Genomic DNA, 11,951 nt, shown 5'->3' with positions numbered 1-11,951 from the left:
TTGGCTTTGACAATGACACCACTTTAAAGATAACAAAACGTACTCTTCTACTGTCTGTGTTAAAGGTGTATTAAAGGTGTTAGATGTGAGGAGAGTCACATCTATATGGTAAATATGAAGCTGCAGCCTTAGCTTAGCTTAGCATAAACAATAGAAACGAGGGGGAGCTGGCTACCAGTATTTCTAACACCTCACTAAATAAAGCATTAAATTAAACGTGTTTGATTAAAAATACAATTATACGTAGGTTAATCTTCTTTCTGTAGTTCCGTTACCACTTTGAGCTTGACAGTAGACTAGCTAGCACCCAAGGAAGTTGCCATGTCTGCCCAATAAGACGTCCCACATGCCAGTAGCAAGAAGGCAATGTGGAGATACTTATATACATTGAAAGATTAAAGCTTGTTCAATTCTTCTATGCTTCTTCATTGTTCGTTAATAATGCACGATAAACATCAGTAACACTGCAAAGTTTCAATGGTTGGGCAGTTCTTCAGTGCATACTGTGGCACTTTGAGCTTCCAGCAACCGAAAGATAGATAAATATTACCTTTTTTACATGTTCTGTTCTTGTATGCTAGCAAGCTAGAAAAAGTCATTTTCTTGTTTTCTATTTCCACAAGTTAAAGTTAAATACACAAGATCCAAATAGTACACTTGACAGCAATGGTTAAGGTTTCGGGGAGCTACTGTATAGACTGATTGCTCCCCACCCTTCTATGAACTTGCAAATAATGCCAGAGGCTTGCTTTAAATAATCACATTAAGTAAATGAATGACCGTAATGTTACATGTTTAATAAATGCATGCAGAATGTCACTTCTATTGAAAACACTGAATTAATTTAACATAAAAAAAAATAGTCGACATCGATTCCAGCTTTGCTCATCCTTTTAAACGCTGCTATTGCCATGTTTCTGTCACCAAAAGAAGGTCATCACTTTACCTGATGTAGTGTTACATTCACTACACCCAAAGGGAATTAATGTGGATGTTAGAGGCTAATATATTTCAGTTCAACGGATTATCAAAGGCTTACGCCGCCTCTCTCTGTTGGAATGGAAATTCTCTACAATCGGGGGAAGTCTGTTCAGGCTGAAGTGGCATCTTTGTTCTGACTGTGCGATATAATCGATTATTAGCAGATAGCACGTAGCATTGGCTTACACCGGCCATGAGTTTTACTTGACATCACAAGTCAAAGTGTCGGCAGTGAAAAAGATCCATCAACAGGTGGTGACAGAGTGAAGGGGTCGACTACTTTCTTTTTAGACCAAACGTGTGTGAGGTTATTTAAGTATGGTAATGAAACTACAAATTCATACAACAGAGGATTCAACTGGTTTTAATATATTCAGCTTTCGACTTTTTTTTTTCCTGTGTTGCCCAATCTAACACAAACATTGTTAGATCAAGGGGACGACAGTGTCACTGTTCGCACCAGTGCTTCGATTAATGGTCCCTTCACACCGCATTTATTAAGATGTACTGTAAGTCCCTGCAGCACATAGTTCAACAAAGACACAGATTTAATGTCCAACAGTGCCGTCTTTACACCCTAACTTTTGACTGGACGCACATTCAGCTGGTACAGAAGGCTGCTGATGAGTGTGTGACTTTTTGACGTAAAACACACTCGCCAGGCCGACTGGTTAGTCATAACACACTCCTCTGTTCTTCCCCAGCAACACAAGCAGAGAGGAGAGACAAGTTGTGAAGTTCTGCTTCCTGGAGGAGGCTACTCTTGGGTTATTCATTTTTCAGAAGTGGTAATGTATTTGGGGAGAAAATAAGTGCTCCAGAGTTTTCTGTTTTGTCATTTTCCACACTGTCCTAGGTTGTTTGCCTTCCTGTATGTGAAGCCTGGTTTGTTGTAGTGGTTCTGTAAATATTCCTACACATTAACAGAGCTGTACTCTGTTTGACTGTTTGATTAATAGTAAATCAAAGTACGGCAGACAGTAATCTATGATGTCAACATTTTTAGGATTTTATGTCCAAGAACACTATTAATGTTAATTATCCAGTGTTTAAATGGAAGACACTAATGACATTTATTCAACTAAATGCCATTTCTGTGTCAGAGTGTCTTTGTGGATCTCACTAAAGGTATAATCAGTATTGGTTGGTTTGTCGTTTTTACAAGCATGGCTGTGAAAGAACCCAGGGTTTGCAATGAACATTGTGTAGAGGTCTTTGGCAATGATGTGCCATGCAGGATCAAGAGACTGCACAACTATACATCAATACACTTTCAAACAGATAGAAAGAAGCAATCAATGAAATCACCCGGTGGTGTCACTGGCTAGAAAAAAAGCTATAGACCGTCTGACATGCCTGTATGCATGTAGCCCAACAATTATTGCAAACACGTGTTGATTTCCAATATTTGCACGGGCCATAATGTGACAAATCTCATCTTCATATTTTCATTGTGATGTGAAGAGGAATCTGTGGGGTCATGGTATTTTCATCAGTATTACAACAGAATCATCATCTTTGATTGTCAAGTCTTCACTTACCCACACTCATCTTCCTTCATATTTAACATTACAAATAGAAACGTTATAAGATAATGTATGCGCAGCCAACAAAGTTAATGTATGCACAGCCAGCAAAGAGTTTTCATATCATATTATGTTAAAACACTCAGTCAAGAGTGGCTTTCTCTTTCTCTCCAAATATCTTGTGTTTAATCGAAGCAACAGGTCATGTATAGTCGTTCAGATACTGAATATGTCCCATAATTGGTCTCCTTCTTGGAAGGTCGCTCAGCTTTTGAGCGCAGCCTGCACTGCTTAGATTTAGAGCTGTGACATAAGCTTTCATAATGCATTAAATTGAAGTTAAAGGGACGTTCACAGACTTGGAAATGTATCCATCTTGTATCCATCTCATCGTTTGTTTGGACTTATTGTTCTATTATTGAGTATGCACAACTAATTATGTAAGCTCTAACACCATGTGTGTGTACATCTATAGACATTTCTTTTATTGTGATATAGTAGTGTTTCCCTACGATGATCAATTTAAAATATATATTCAAAGTAGTAAAACAAGAAAACTTGTGTTAATATTTCTTTTAGGGCCGCATTTATTACCATCCACAGTAGATTTGAGGTACTTGCTGACATTAGGGTACTTTGTCTTTGGTGCCTACCCGACATTTTTCAAATAATCATAACTTAATGATGCATTTAGTTTGGAAAAGCAGATTTTGTTTCGTTATTTAGAAATGCAATTATCTGAAACTGCTCAGTGCTATTTTAACCACTGACTAGTATAACAGAAGAGAAGACAACTCATCCGAAGTGTACCTCCGTGAGGCAGCAGTCAGCCAACTGTAGGTCACTTGGAAAAACTCTGCAAGTTTCCATGGCAACGGATTGGTGTGCAAAGTCTTAAACAACACCCATCTACTAGCGTCTGCACAAATCTATGACTTTATCGATTTAACACTGAAGTACAAGCGGAGAGAAACGTGTGATACATTTTTTCTCCCGGCCACCATCCTTGATGGGAAGCATGAATCTTCCATTATGTTTTGCTTTTCCTTATACGCTACGACAGGTCCATTAAATAATGGATAATGTACAAGCTGTAGGCATTGCGTGCTTCACAGATCATAAATCATCAGCGAACCTTACTTGAGTTTTCCCATAATTTTCCTCTTCTTTAGCTGAACCCAATTAGCAGCGTCTTCATTTACACATAAATTAACAGAGATTAATCAACATCTCTTTGCCAGAGGAGAGAAGATCTTTACAACAAATTGGGTAATTTTGAGAACAAAGAGAAGAGGCTCTGCGTATAAATTCACAATAGCTATAATTTCATTGAGAGAAAATACTCTTGAAGACATATGCTGTTTGGAAACCGAAAGGGGAGAAGAAAAAACAACGAGAAGCAGCAGATAAAGGGCTGTAGATGCAGTGTTAAGAGCAGCGCTTTTCCTTTTTCACGTGTCATGCTTCACCCACCTCCCTCCTTCCTCCTCCCATCCTCATGTGCCTCTGACAGGCTCTGTGTGGGTGTGCATGAGAGAAAGAGAAGGAGAGGGAGTGATGGAGAGAAAAAGCTCTTATTTATGTAAAAGCTGACATGAGAGGAGGTACTCTGCTGAAGCACGGAGCCTGACCAAGGCTCTATTAACACTCCACAGTCGGAGCAATACCGATCAAAATCAACTACAGGCTCTCCATGTCGCCAATGCGGAGCTGACTTTTTAATCTCTGTATCTATTACCTCTACAGTAATTACAATCTCCCTGGACAGAAATTCCCTTCCTCTATTACAATTCTCATTTAAAAGGCAAATGGAAACAAAGCAGGAAAGGGCGTATTAAGCTTTTCATGGATATTTTCAATCAAGATAAACCAGTGATTTGAATTTAATCATGAAATTCGATTAAACAATAAAAGCTGCTATCTAAAAAACTGGGAAAGGGGTTTTCAATCAATTGTATTCACTCCTCGAATGCACAAAAGCAGAACAAAAGAGTATGCTAATTGTCTCAACAGGTTCTTGGTTGTCAGTTACTGTCAGAGCCGTATGGAAGCAATTATGTCACTACAAACAAACGCTGTGTGGAATTATTCTACCAACATACAGTAATTAATCACAATTTGCCTGTTGCGGACTCTGACGAAGTATTTTGGGAGACACGCAGGGCTTATAAATGCTGTTAAACCATTTACTGTCTGCATGAAACAACTAAGAACCACCAAAAGCAGATGCAGCAGCATATTCGTTTCATACGCTCTTGTCCTCTGTTGGTAATGGCAGTACTTTACAACTTTCAACAGCATCCCTTTCTCAAAGACTCATGCGCACATCAGATGAAATATTAAAGGCAGAGAACAGTGGGAGGTTTGAAGCTTTCAGCTCATATCTTCTGTGTGTGTCTAGTGGATAAACATGTGCTTAAAAAAAAAAAAAAAAGGGTTCTGATTTAGTTTGCCCCCCCCTTTTTTTTGTGGAGTGCAAAACAGTCCAACAACGCTCCGGGAGGATTGTGGCACACAAATACTGCACATGATGAGACCAAACACAAGCAGTAGAGGACAATTATTAAAAATCAAAGGAGGGGGGAAGCAGGATAAAAAAGACTGAGCAAGTAGGCGTTTCTGTCCCGTCCTCCGTCCTCGTTCATGGCAGATGAATCAAGCTGCATAACTAAGAGTGCAAAAATAATACAGAACCAGCAGCTGTCATACACAAGTGAAACAGCTCATTTATTATGTTTCTTGTTTAAAGATGCTTCTCTTTGCTCTTTTAACGTACATGATAAGGAAAACATTCAAACATGGCTCCTCCAAATCATTCTTGGATCACTTCTGATGGTAATTATCTGTTATATCTAAAAAACAAAATGTGGAGTTGTAGTATAACAACATGATTTTAATATCTAAAAAAAGGGAACTTTAAACTAATATGCTTTGCCATTCATTTAATAATATTGGTTTCATTCTCTGTCATTGGGATCCTTCATGCTGGTACCCAGCGCGACGCTGCGAATCTAATTTGGTGGTTCACCTCATTCCTCACTTACATAATCAACTGATAATCAGTTTTGAGGGACCACAGATGGATGAAATCCGGTCTCATCCCCTTCACCTCGACCAGTTTCCTGATGCAAATGGCTTTTGAATAGCTCAGTGGGTACAGTTTGTTTTGTGCTCAAAGACACAAGCGGAAAAAGTACAGCACACGACGAATCTGGAAGTTTAAATATGGATAATATTGCTGTCGATGTGAAGTCCTCTCGCAGACATTTAAATGCACTCACACAGATTCACGGTGACACAACAAAGCACAGTTGGCAGGGCTGAAACAGTAACCTACTGCTCCACTGACGCTGGTGTGTGTGAGCCTCCCCGCTGGACAAACAACAGCCCAAAATGTCAACCCTTGGCCTCTTTCCCCTCCCCTGCAGACCTCACAGTTATCCTTGATTAATAATAAAGGGCTACAGACACACATGCACATGCACACATGCACAAAAGACCGCCTGCGCACATTCACAATTCTCAAACTTGGAGCCTTTCTAGCTTATCCACAAGTGACAGGGGGAATTATCTTACACAGCAGGGAACAAGTGTGTCAGAGCACAGTAACCTTCCATACAGGATAATGGCACGGGAGCTGGTCGCCATGGAGTCAGCCAGGTTGAGTAAATACAGTAACCCATTCAGGAGATTTTCAGATACACGGCCATGCAATGAGAAGGAAGAATGCAATGAAGATGCTTGACAGGAAATGGGTTATTCATTTATCTAAACATATGCACACAGATGCAATGAGATGATTTGTGTATTCTGCATTTGAGGAGGACAAGGGACTCGCCTTCACTGATAAGAGGAAGGGGTGGAAACAATCTTTAAACTGCAGTCTTTCAAGCAAGTTCAGCATCCTGCATTCCTCCATCTTGTATCTTAATCCTAACAGAAGGGGAGGTGTGTGTGTGTGTGTGTGTGTGTGCACGTGTGAGTGAGTGTTTGTGTGTTCAACAGCTCTCTGAGGTCTGCGTGGAAAATCAGTATCAAGGACACTCATAAAAACAGCCAGTGCTCCGTTAGGGCTCGTCTCCTGATAGAAGCCGGAAACCATCCGCTCTACCGGCGAAGACAAGTTTCTGATTTGAAATTAACCGTCCTCATTCAAAAGATCTGATTGGCTGTCAATACGCCATCCATCCAGAATTATGTAACCCCCTCATTTTAATAACAAACAGCTCTCTTGTAGCGCCAATCAAGCTCATAATCCAGTTATGAGGATTAAATTCTTATTGCAGCTTATTTGGATCAGGACTAACAAGAAATTAATTGAAAGGGGCTGACCCTATAGGAATAAAGCTCGGCAGTTCAGCTGGCAGAACAGACTGAGAAAAGCTCGGAGTGAGTGACAATCCTGGTGATATAATTGGGAACATAACACACACTCAAAGTGGCCGTCCGCATTACTCACGCGGTGTTGTCATCAGTTGTTGCAAGGACATAATTTTCATCGGCTGAAACCGTGGATTCCGAAAATACAGGCAACTAAACCAAAATGCTTAAATGAAAGCAATTAAACCGTGCACACACCGCTGTTCATGTCCCTGATGTGCTAATTGCTGGAGGTGTGTTCCTGAAATCCAAAGTAGGCCTCTCTTACCTACAGATGCACAAAATTTCACAAGGACCCGAAAAGCTGTAATTAAAGGGTGACACATTTCTGCTCCTCTCCCACTGTGTGTGGGATGGCCTGAAATAGAATTGCAGGGTTTCAACAGGCAAATCGCACTCCACACCGCTGCACAGGCACCTTCCTGCGACTCAGGCAGGGAAATGGATAGCGCCTGCGCTCAGAAGGCTCCCCGTCTTTGTGGGAATTTTAGCAAATTATTTGACAGACGGGCATGATCAGGTGCGATGGCAGGCGAGGCTGAGGAGCAGTGCGCCGCCACCGGAGAGTGACACAGAGACACAGAAGAGCGGATCAATCTCCAGGCCGAGCCTGTGACCTGTGCGGGGAGAGCAGCTGGACGGGCGGCGGCACATGTTCTCCCTCGACCGCTGCTGGTGATTCATAAACTGAGGCTAATTCCTATTGTGTGATGTCATTTACATAATTTGCCCGAAGGTGTACTCTTTAATATGGGGCCATTATTATTCCTCAGAGCCTTGTGTTGTTGGTGGGGAGGAGAGTACATGTGTGCTATATTTGTGCAGGCGTGTATTTGTTTTTCTGTGCATGTGTGTGTGCGTCTGTTAATGTGCCTGTGCGAGTATGTGAGAGAGAAAGAGAGAGAGAGAACAGGAGAGAACGAGTCTGTTGCTATGCATTTTTACACGTCCTCCCACTAGTCTCTTCACATGAAACATCACGGCAGAGAGGAGTTAAACACACGTAGCTGAGCCATTTTCCTGTGATGCAACAATGTTTTAGCAATAAAAGCCCTGAAAGCTTCGGCATGGCGTGAGAGGTCGGGAAGACCGCTGAACCGTCTTGATGCTATGAGGGAAAAGGGCTTGAACCCCCTTAAATTGCTTGTTGTTTCGCCAGATTGCTCCATTACTTCGATGGATTCCAGGGTTAGAGCAAATGGGGAAGTCGGGGTTGTGCGTTATTGTTGACTCAAGGCACTATGTTATTTTGCAGTTTAACCTGTGGTGAGGAGTTCTGCTAGATGGGTTATTGCGTAACTTTTGAGTTACGTAAGGGCTCAAGAACTAGACGCATGTATCGCTGAAAGAATTTCCTCCTTTCTCAAATACTACTTTAAAACTCAAAAGACAAAATGCCTCCTGTCCCTTGCCAAACCATTGCAAAAATGAATCCCTTTCGTAATGTGACTGTTTATGACGAGAAGATTGTGTTTAAGGAAACAGTAAGGTTTGGGCTTGTCTAATATTTTGTTGACCCATCCATCCACCCCAACCTCTTCCCTATGCTGTCTTCCTTATTTGCTCCTGTCATGATTCATTTGTCTTCTAGAGGGTTAAAATGTCTGATGATATCATTATTTTTGGGAAACCCCACTAACGCAAAAGAGGAGCTTGACAATGGCTTTAATTGTGGTTCCTCTTAAAAAGTAATTTCATTTTGTTTCTTCCTTTCTTGGCAAGTGTACACCGGGTTACAATGGCACACATATGAAACAGCCGTATTCATGCATATCTAACGTGATAAATTAAAAAAAGATATAATTCATTTAGGGCCAAGCGGTGAAGCCTGTTATTCCTGTTCTGACAACTTTGACTGATCACAACTCTGCCACAAAGTGACAGCACTGTGTGAATTTCACAATCTCAGCACTCTCTCCAGAAATAATATTATAAATCTCAATATATTTCCATAATCTCTCTTTTACTGGCAGCGAACTAGCCGCTAATGTTTTTTTTTAAACCAACGCAGAAGGGCTGACAAATGTGTGGAAGCTGCCATATGGGAAGCGTTTACTTCTCTCCACGCATGTGTAAAGTGCTCTCCATACGAAAGAGACGTCTTTCGGTGTTTAGTCCGGAGAAGATTTCTTTACAATGTTTTGAATCGCATTATCAGGGCGGCCCTGACAATTAAATGTGAGAGCTACACTGGAGAATGGAGCCTTTCTCTTTTTAAGCATTCACACAATTATCTACAAAACAGAAGATGGGCTCATGAGGTGTGAACTGGAGTGTTGTCTTAAATGCACGACAGTGCTGCAAACAGAAGAGCTAACAACAGATAACTCAGTGTGCACAGAAAGAAAATAATCCTCCACCAACAACATCTGTTTTACACTGAACCCTGGGTTTAAAAGCGCAGGGTACCAGCTCAAATTCAAAAGCGTGGAGAGAGTAGCCACTGAAAGCATGATTCATTTGACACCCTCTGTCATCGTTGTAGCTTTTTTTTTTTTTTCGAGAACTGGGACTTTTGTGGAGAGATGCAGTCAACAATGAACATGTAATGACTCATGCCAGAGTTGTTCAAAAGCAAACAAAGACATATAAATTGAGTGTGACAGTACAAAAGAAGTAGACAATGAGCTGGGACGAACTGATTAGATCTCAATAGATGAAGTCTAACCAGACAAAAAATTCTGAAAAGAACAACTCTGTATATGTATGTATGTAATGGCCTGAAGCTGCTGCAGGTGTTTCTACCAAACGTGCAAATCTGTGATTCACTTACACCTCCATAACTGGAAAACTGGAATTACAGGCTGAGAGGAAAATGACTCGACTGCTACCTGGTAAGAGTATGATTACATATAGACCAGTAGGTGCCACCATTATTTCTGATAGAGCTTTTTTTTTTTTTTTTGTACTGGCCACCGACCTCCGTCATACGGCAATGTGATGCTGCAGAAAGGTTCACGGAAGTTCAACAAGATAAACACCAGCTAGTCTGTGTGGCTGAATGAAGAATGCTGTTAGACATAATAGGCGGCCATGGAAATGCAAAAAGTGCAAAAATAAAGGCAGTTATGATCTGTGTACAAAGGTGATCAGTCACCATTAGCCTAAAAGCTATTCAGCTAACAGCACAAAGCTGTAGACAATATCACGAAACATAATTAACTAATGAGAAAAACCTGTTGGCCATTAGCGGCGCGTCTCTGCAGCAGAAGGGCAACGGCAAGATGTCGCACCTAAATGGGTTACAGTGCAGCACCAGGGACGACAACAGTGTGTGTGTGTGTGTGCGTGTGTGTGTGTGTGTGTGTGTGAGAGAGAGCGAGAGAGAGAGAGAGAGAAAGCGGTGGGCTGAGACGGGGTGGAATAACAGGAACAATTATGATACCCACTCGTTTTGTGATAAGAGCTGCTTCCAAACTGGAAAGAAAAATAAATATATTAAGCAGCTTAATGGAGGGTAGATAACTGAGTAAGATTTGGTGAAAGAAAAAGCAGGAATTGAGATGGAGATTATGTGGAGCAACATTAAAAGGATAAAAGGATAACAATGGAGGTGAAGAGACAAGGGGTCTGAGGGGAGAAGTCTGTGTTCCTGACTGAACTACAAATGGAAACCGATCGGTATTGGAGTTGCCAGGTTTAAGAGCAGCTTCAGACCTGTCAATCTGAAGGCAGCATTGGGTTTTACCAGAGATTACCGCTTGAAAATATTAAACCATCTACCTAGACTTGAAATCTGGCAATAAATATTACATTCAACTCACTGCACTGGTCAAAGTTAATTACAAAGCTCTCCGTCTAAGGCGCCACAGGTTGTTTTTTTCGTCTGCAAACACTGATGTAGATGTAAGTGGATTGATTAAACACAATTCCAATGATCTAACCAGGATGTGAAGGTGCAATACAACATCCTGATGTCAAGGGGATTCTTAATTGGTATTTAACAACGCCATTCTTATTCAAAGGCAATTAGTCTACCATAACATGTATTCAGTGAAGCCTATAAGGCAACACAATATGGAAAGCTCCGTATATGTTGTTGAAATTACACGTGCTAACAAGTGCTATTAAATCACGAGTGTTAAAAGAGTAAGAGGTACTTAGCTTCTCTAAAGCCATTATTGGATGATTTAGAGCTCGCCTAAGCGACACTCTGCGGAGGCCATGCGTGACGCAGCGAGTTCTGAGAACGGGTGAGCGTCCTGCTGTTGGAAAAATCATTAGCTGAAACCTCAAATTCAATTACTTCCCTGCTACTGGATCTCCCCTGATGGTCCTCTGGAGGACTTTGTAGCCGAAATAACCCCCCACAACTCCCCCCACTTCTCTGATCTCCCCTGCCAGATGAGAGGGCCAGACAGGATCAGGAGGCGCCATCGATGGAACAACACAATCAGAAATACTCAGAGGAACATTTGGCGACCTGGCGGGGAGCAGTACAAGTAAACAAATACAAATCAAGTCCAAAATGAAGGAGGCATGATTTGTTGTGCCACAGGAGGTGTCCAATGGGAGAGTGTGCACAATGGTACATGTGTTTTGAAATCACACCTAACCAGAGCTGGAGAAGGTAGTCAAATCCTCTAAGAGCAGCTACACCGATCAGACAATGACATCATGACCATCTTCCTAATATTGTGCAGGTCTACCTTGTGCCTCCAAAACAGTTGTGACTCATCAGAGAATGGACATGGGTCTTCTGAGGGTGTCCTGTGGTGTCTGGATACAGGATGTTGTTAGTGGGGGCCTTTGGGTTGTGGGGAGGGGCCTCTGTGTATCAGGCTTGTTCCAGTGCATCCCACGTATACTTGATCAGTTTGGGATCTAGGGAATTTTTTTAGTTGTACCTAAAGCGTTTTTGTGTGTCTGTGTCTGTGTCAGGCTGCACCCTGCTGGCGATGGCTGCTGCCATCAAGGAGTGTCAATGCTATGGGGTGGGGGTGCCAGGTCTGGTCTAGGTGGGTGGTACATGTCTGAGTAACATCCACATGAATGCCAAGTCCAAAGTTTCCCAGCAGAACATTGTATTATCAGAAGATGGCCAATGTTATTTACTTCTCCTGT

Source organism: Chelon labrosus (genome assembly GCF_963514085.1).
Source record: "Chelon labrosus genome assembly, chromosome: 10".
In the NCBI taxonomy this organism is placed as follows: Eukaryota; Metazoa; Chordata; class Actinopteri; order Mugiliformes; family Mugilidae; genus Chelon; species Chelon labrosus.
The sequence above is the reverse complement of the archived record's forward strand: the minus strand, read 5'-3'. Positions refer to the sequence as shown.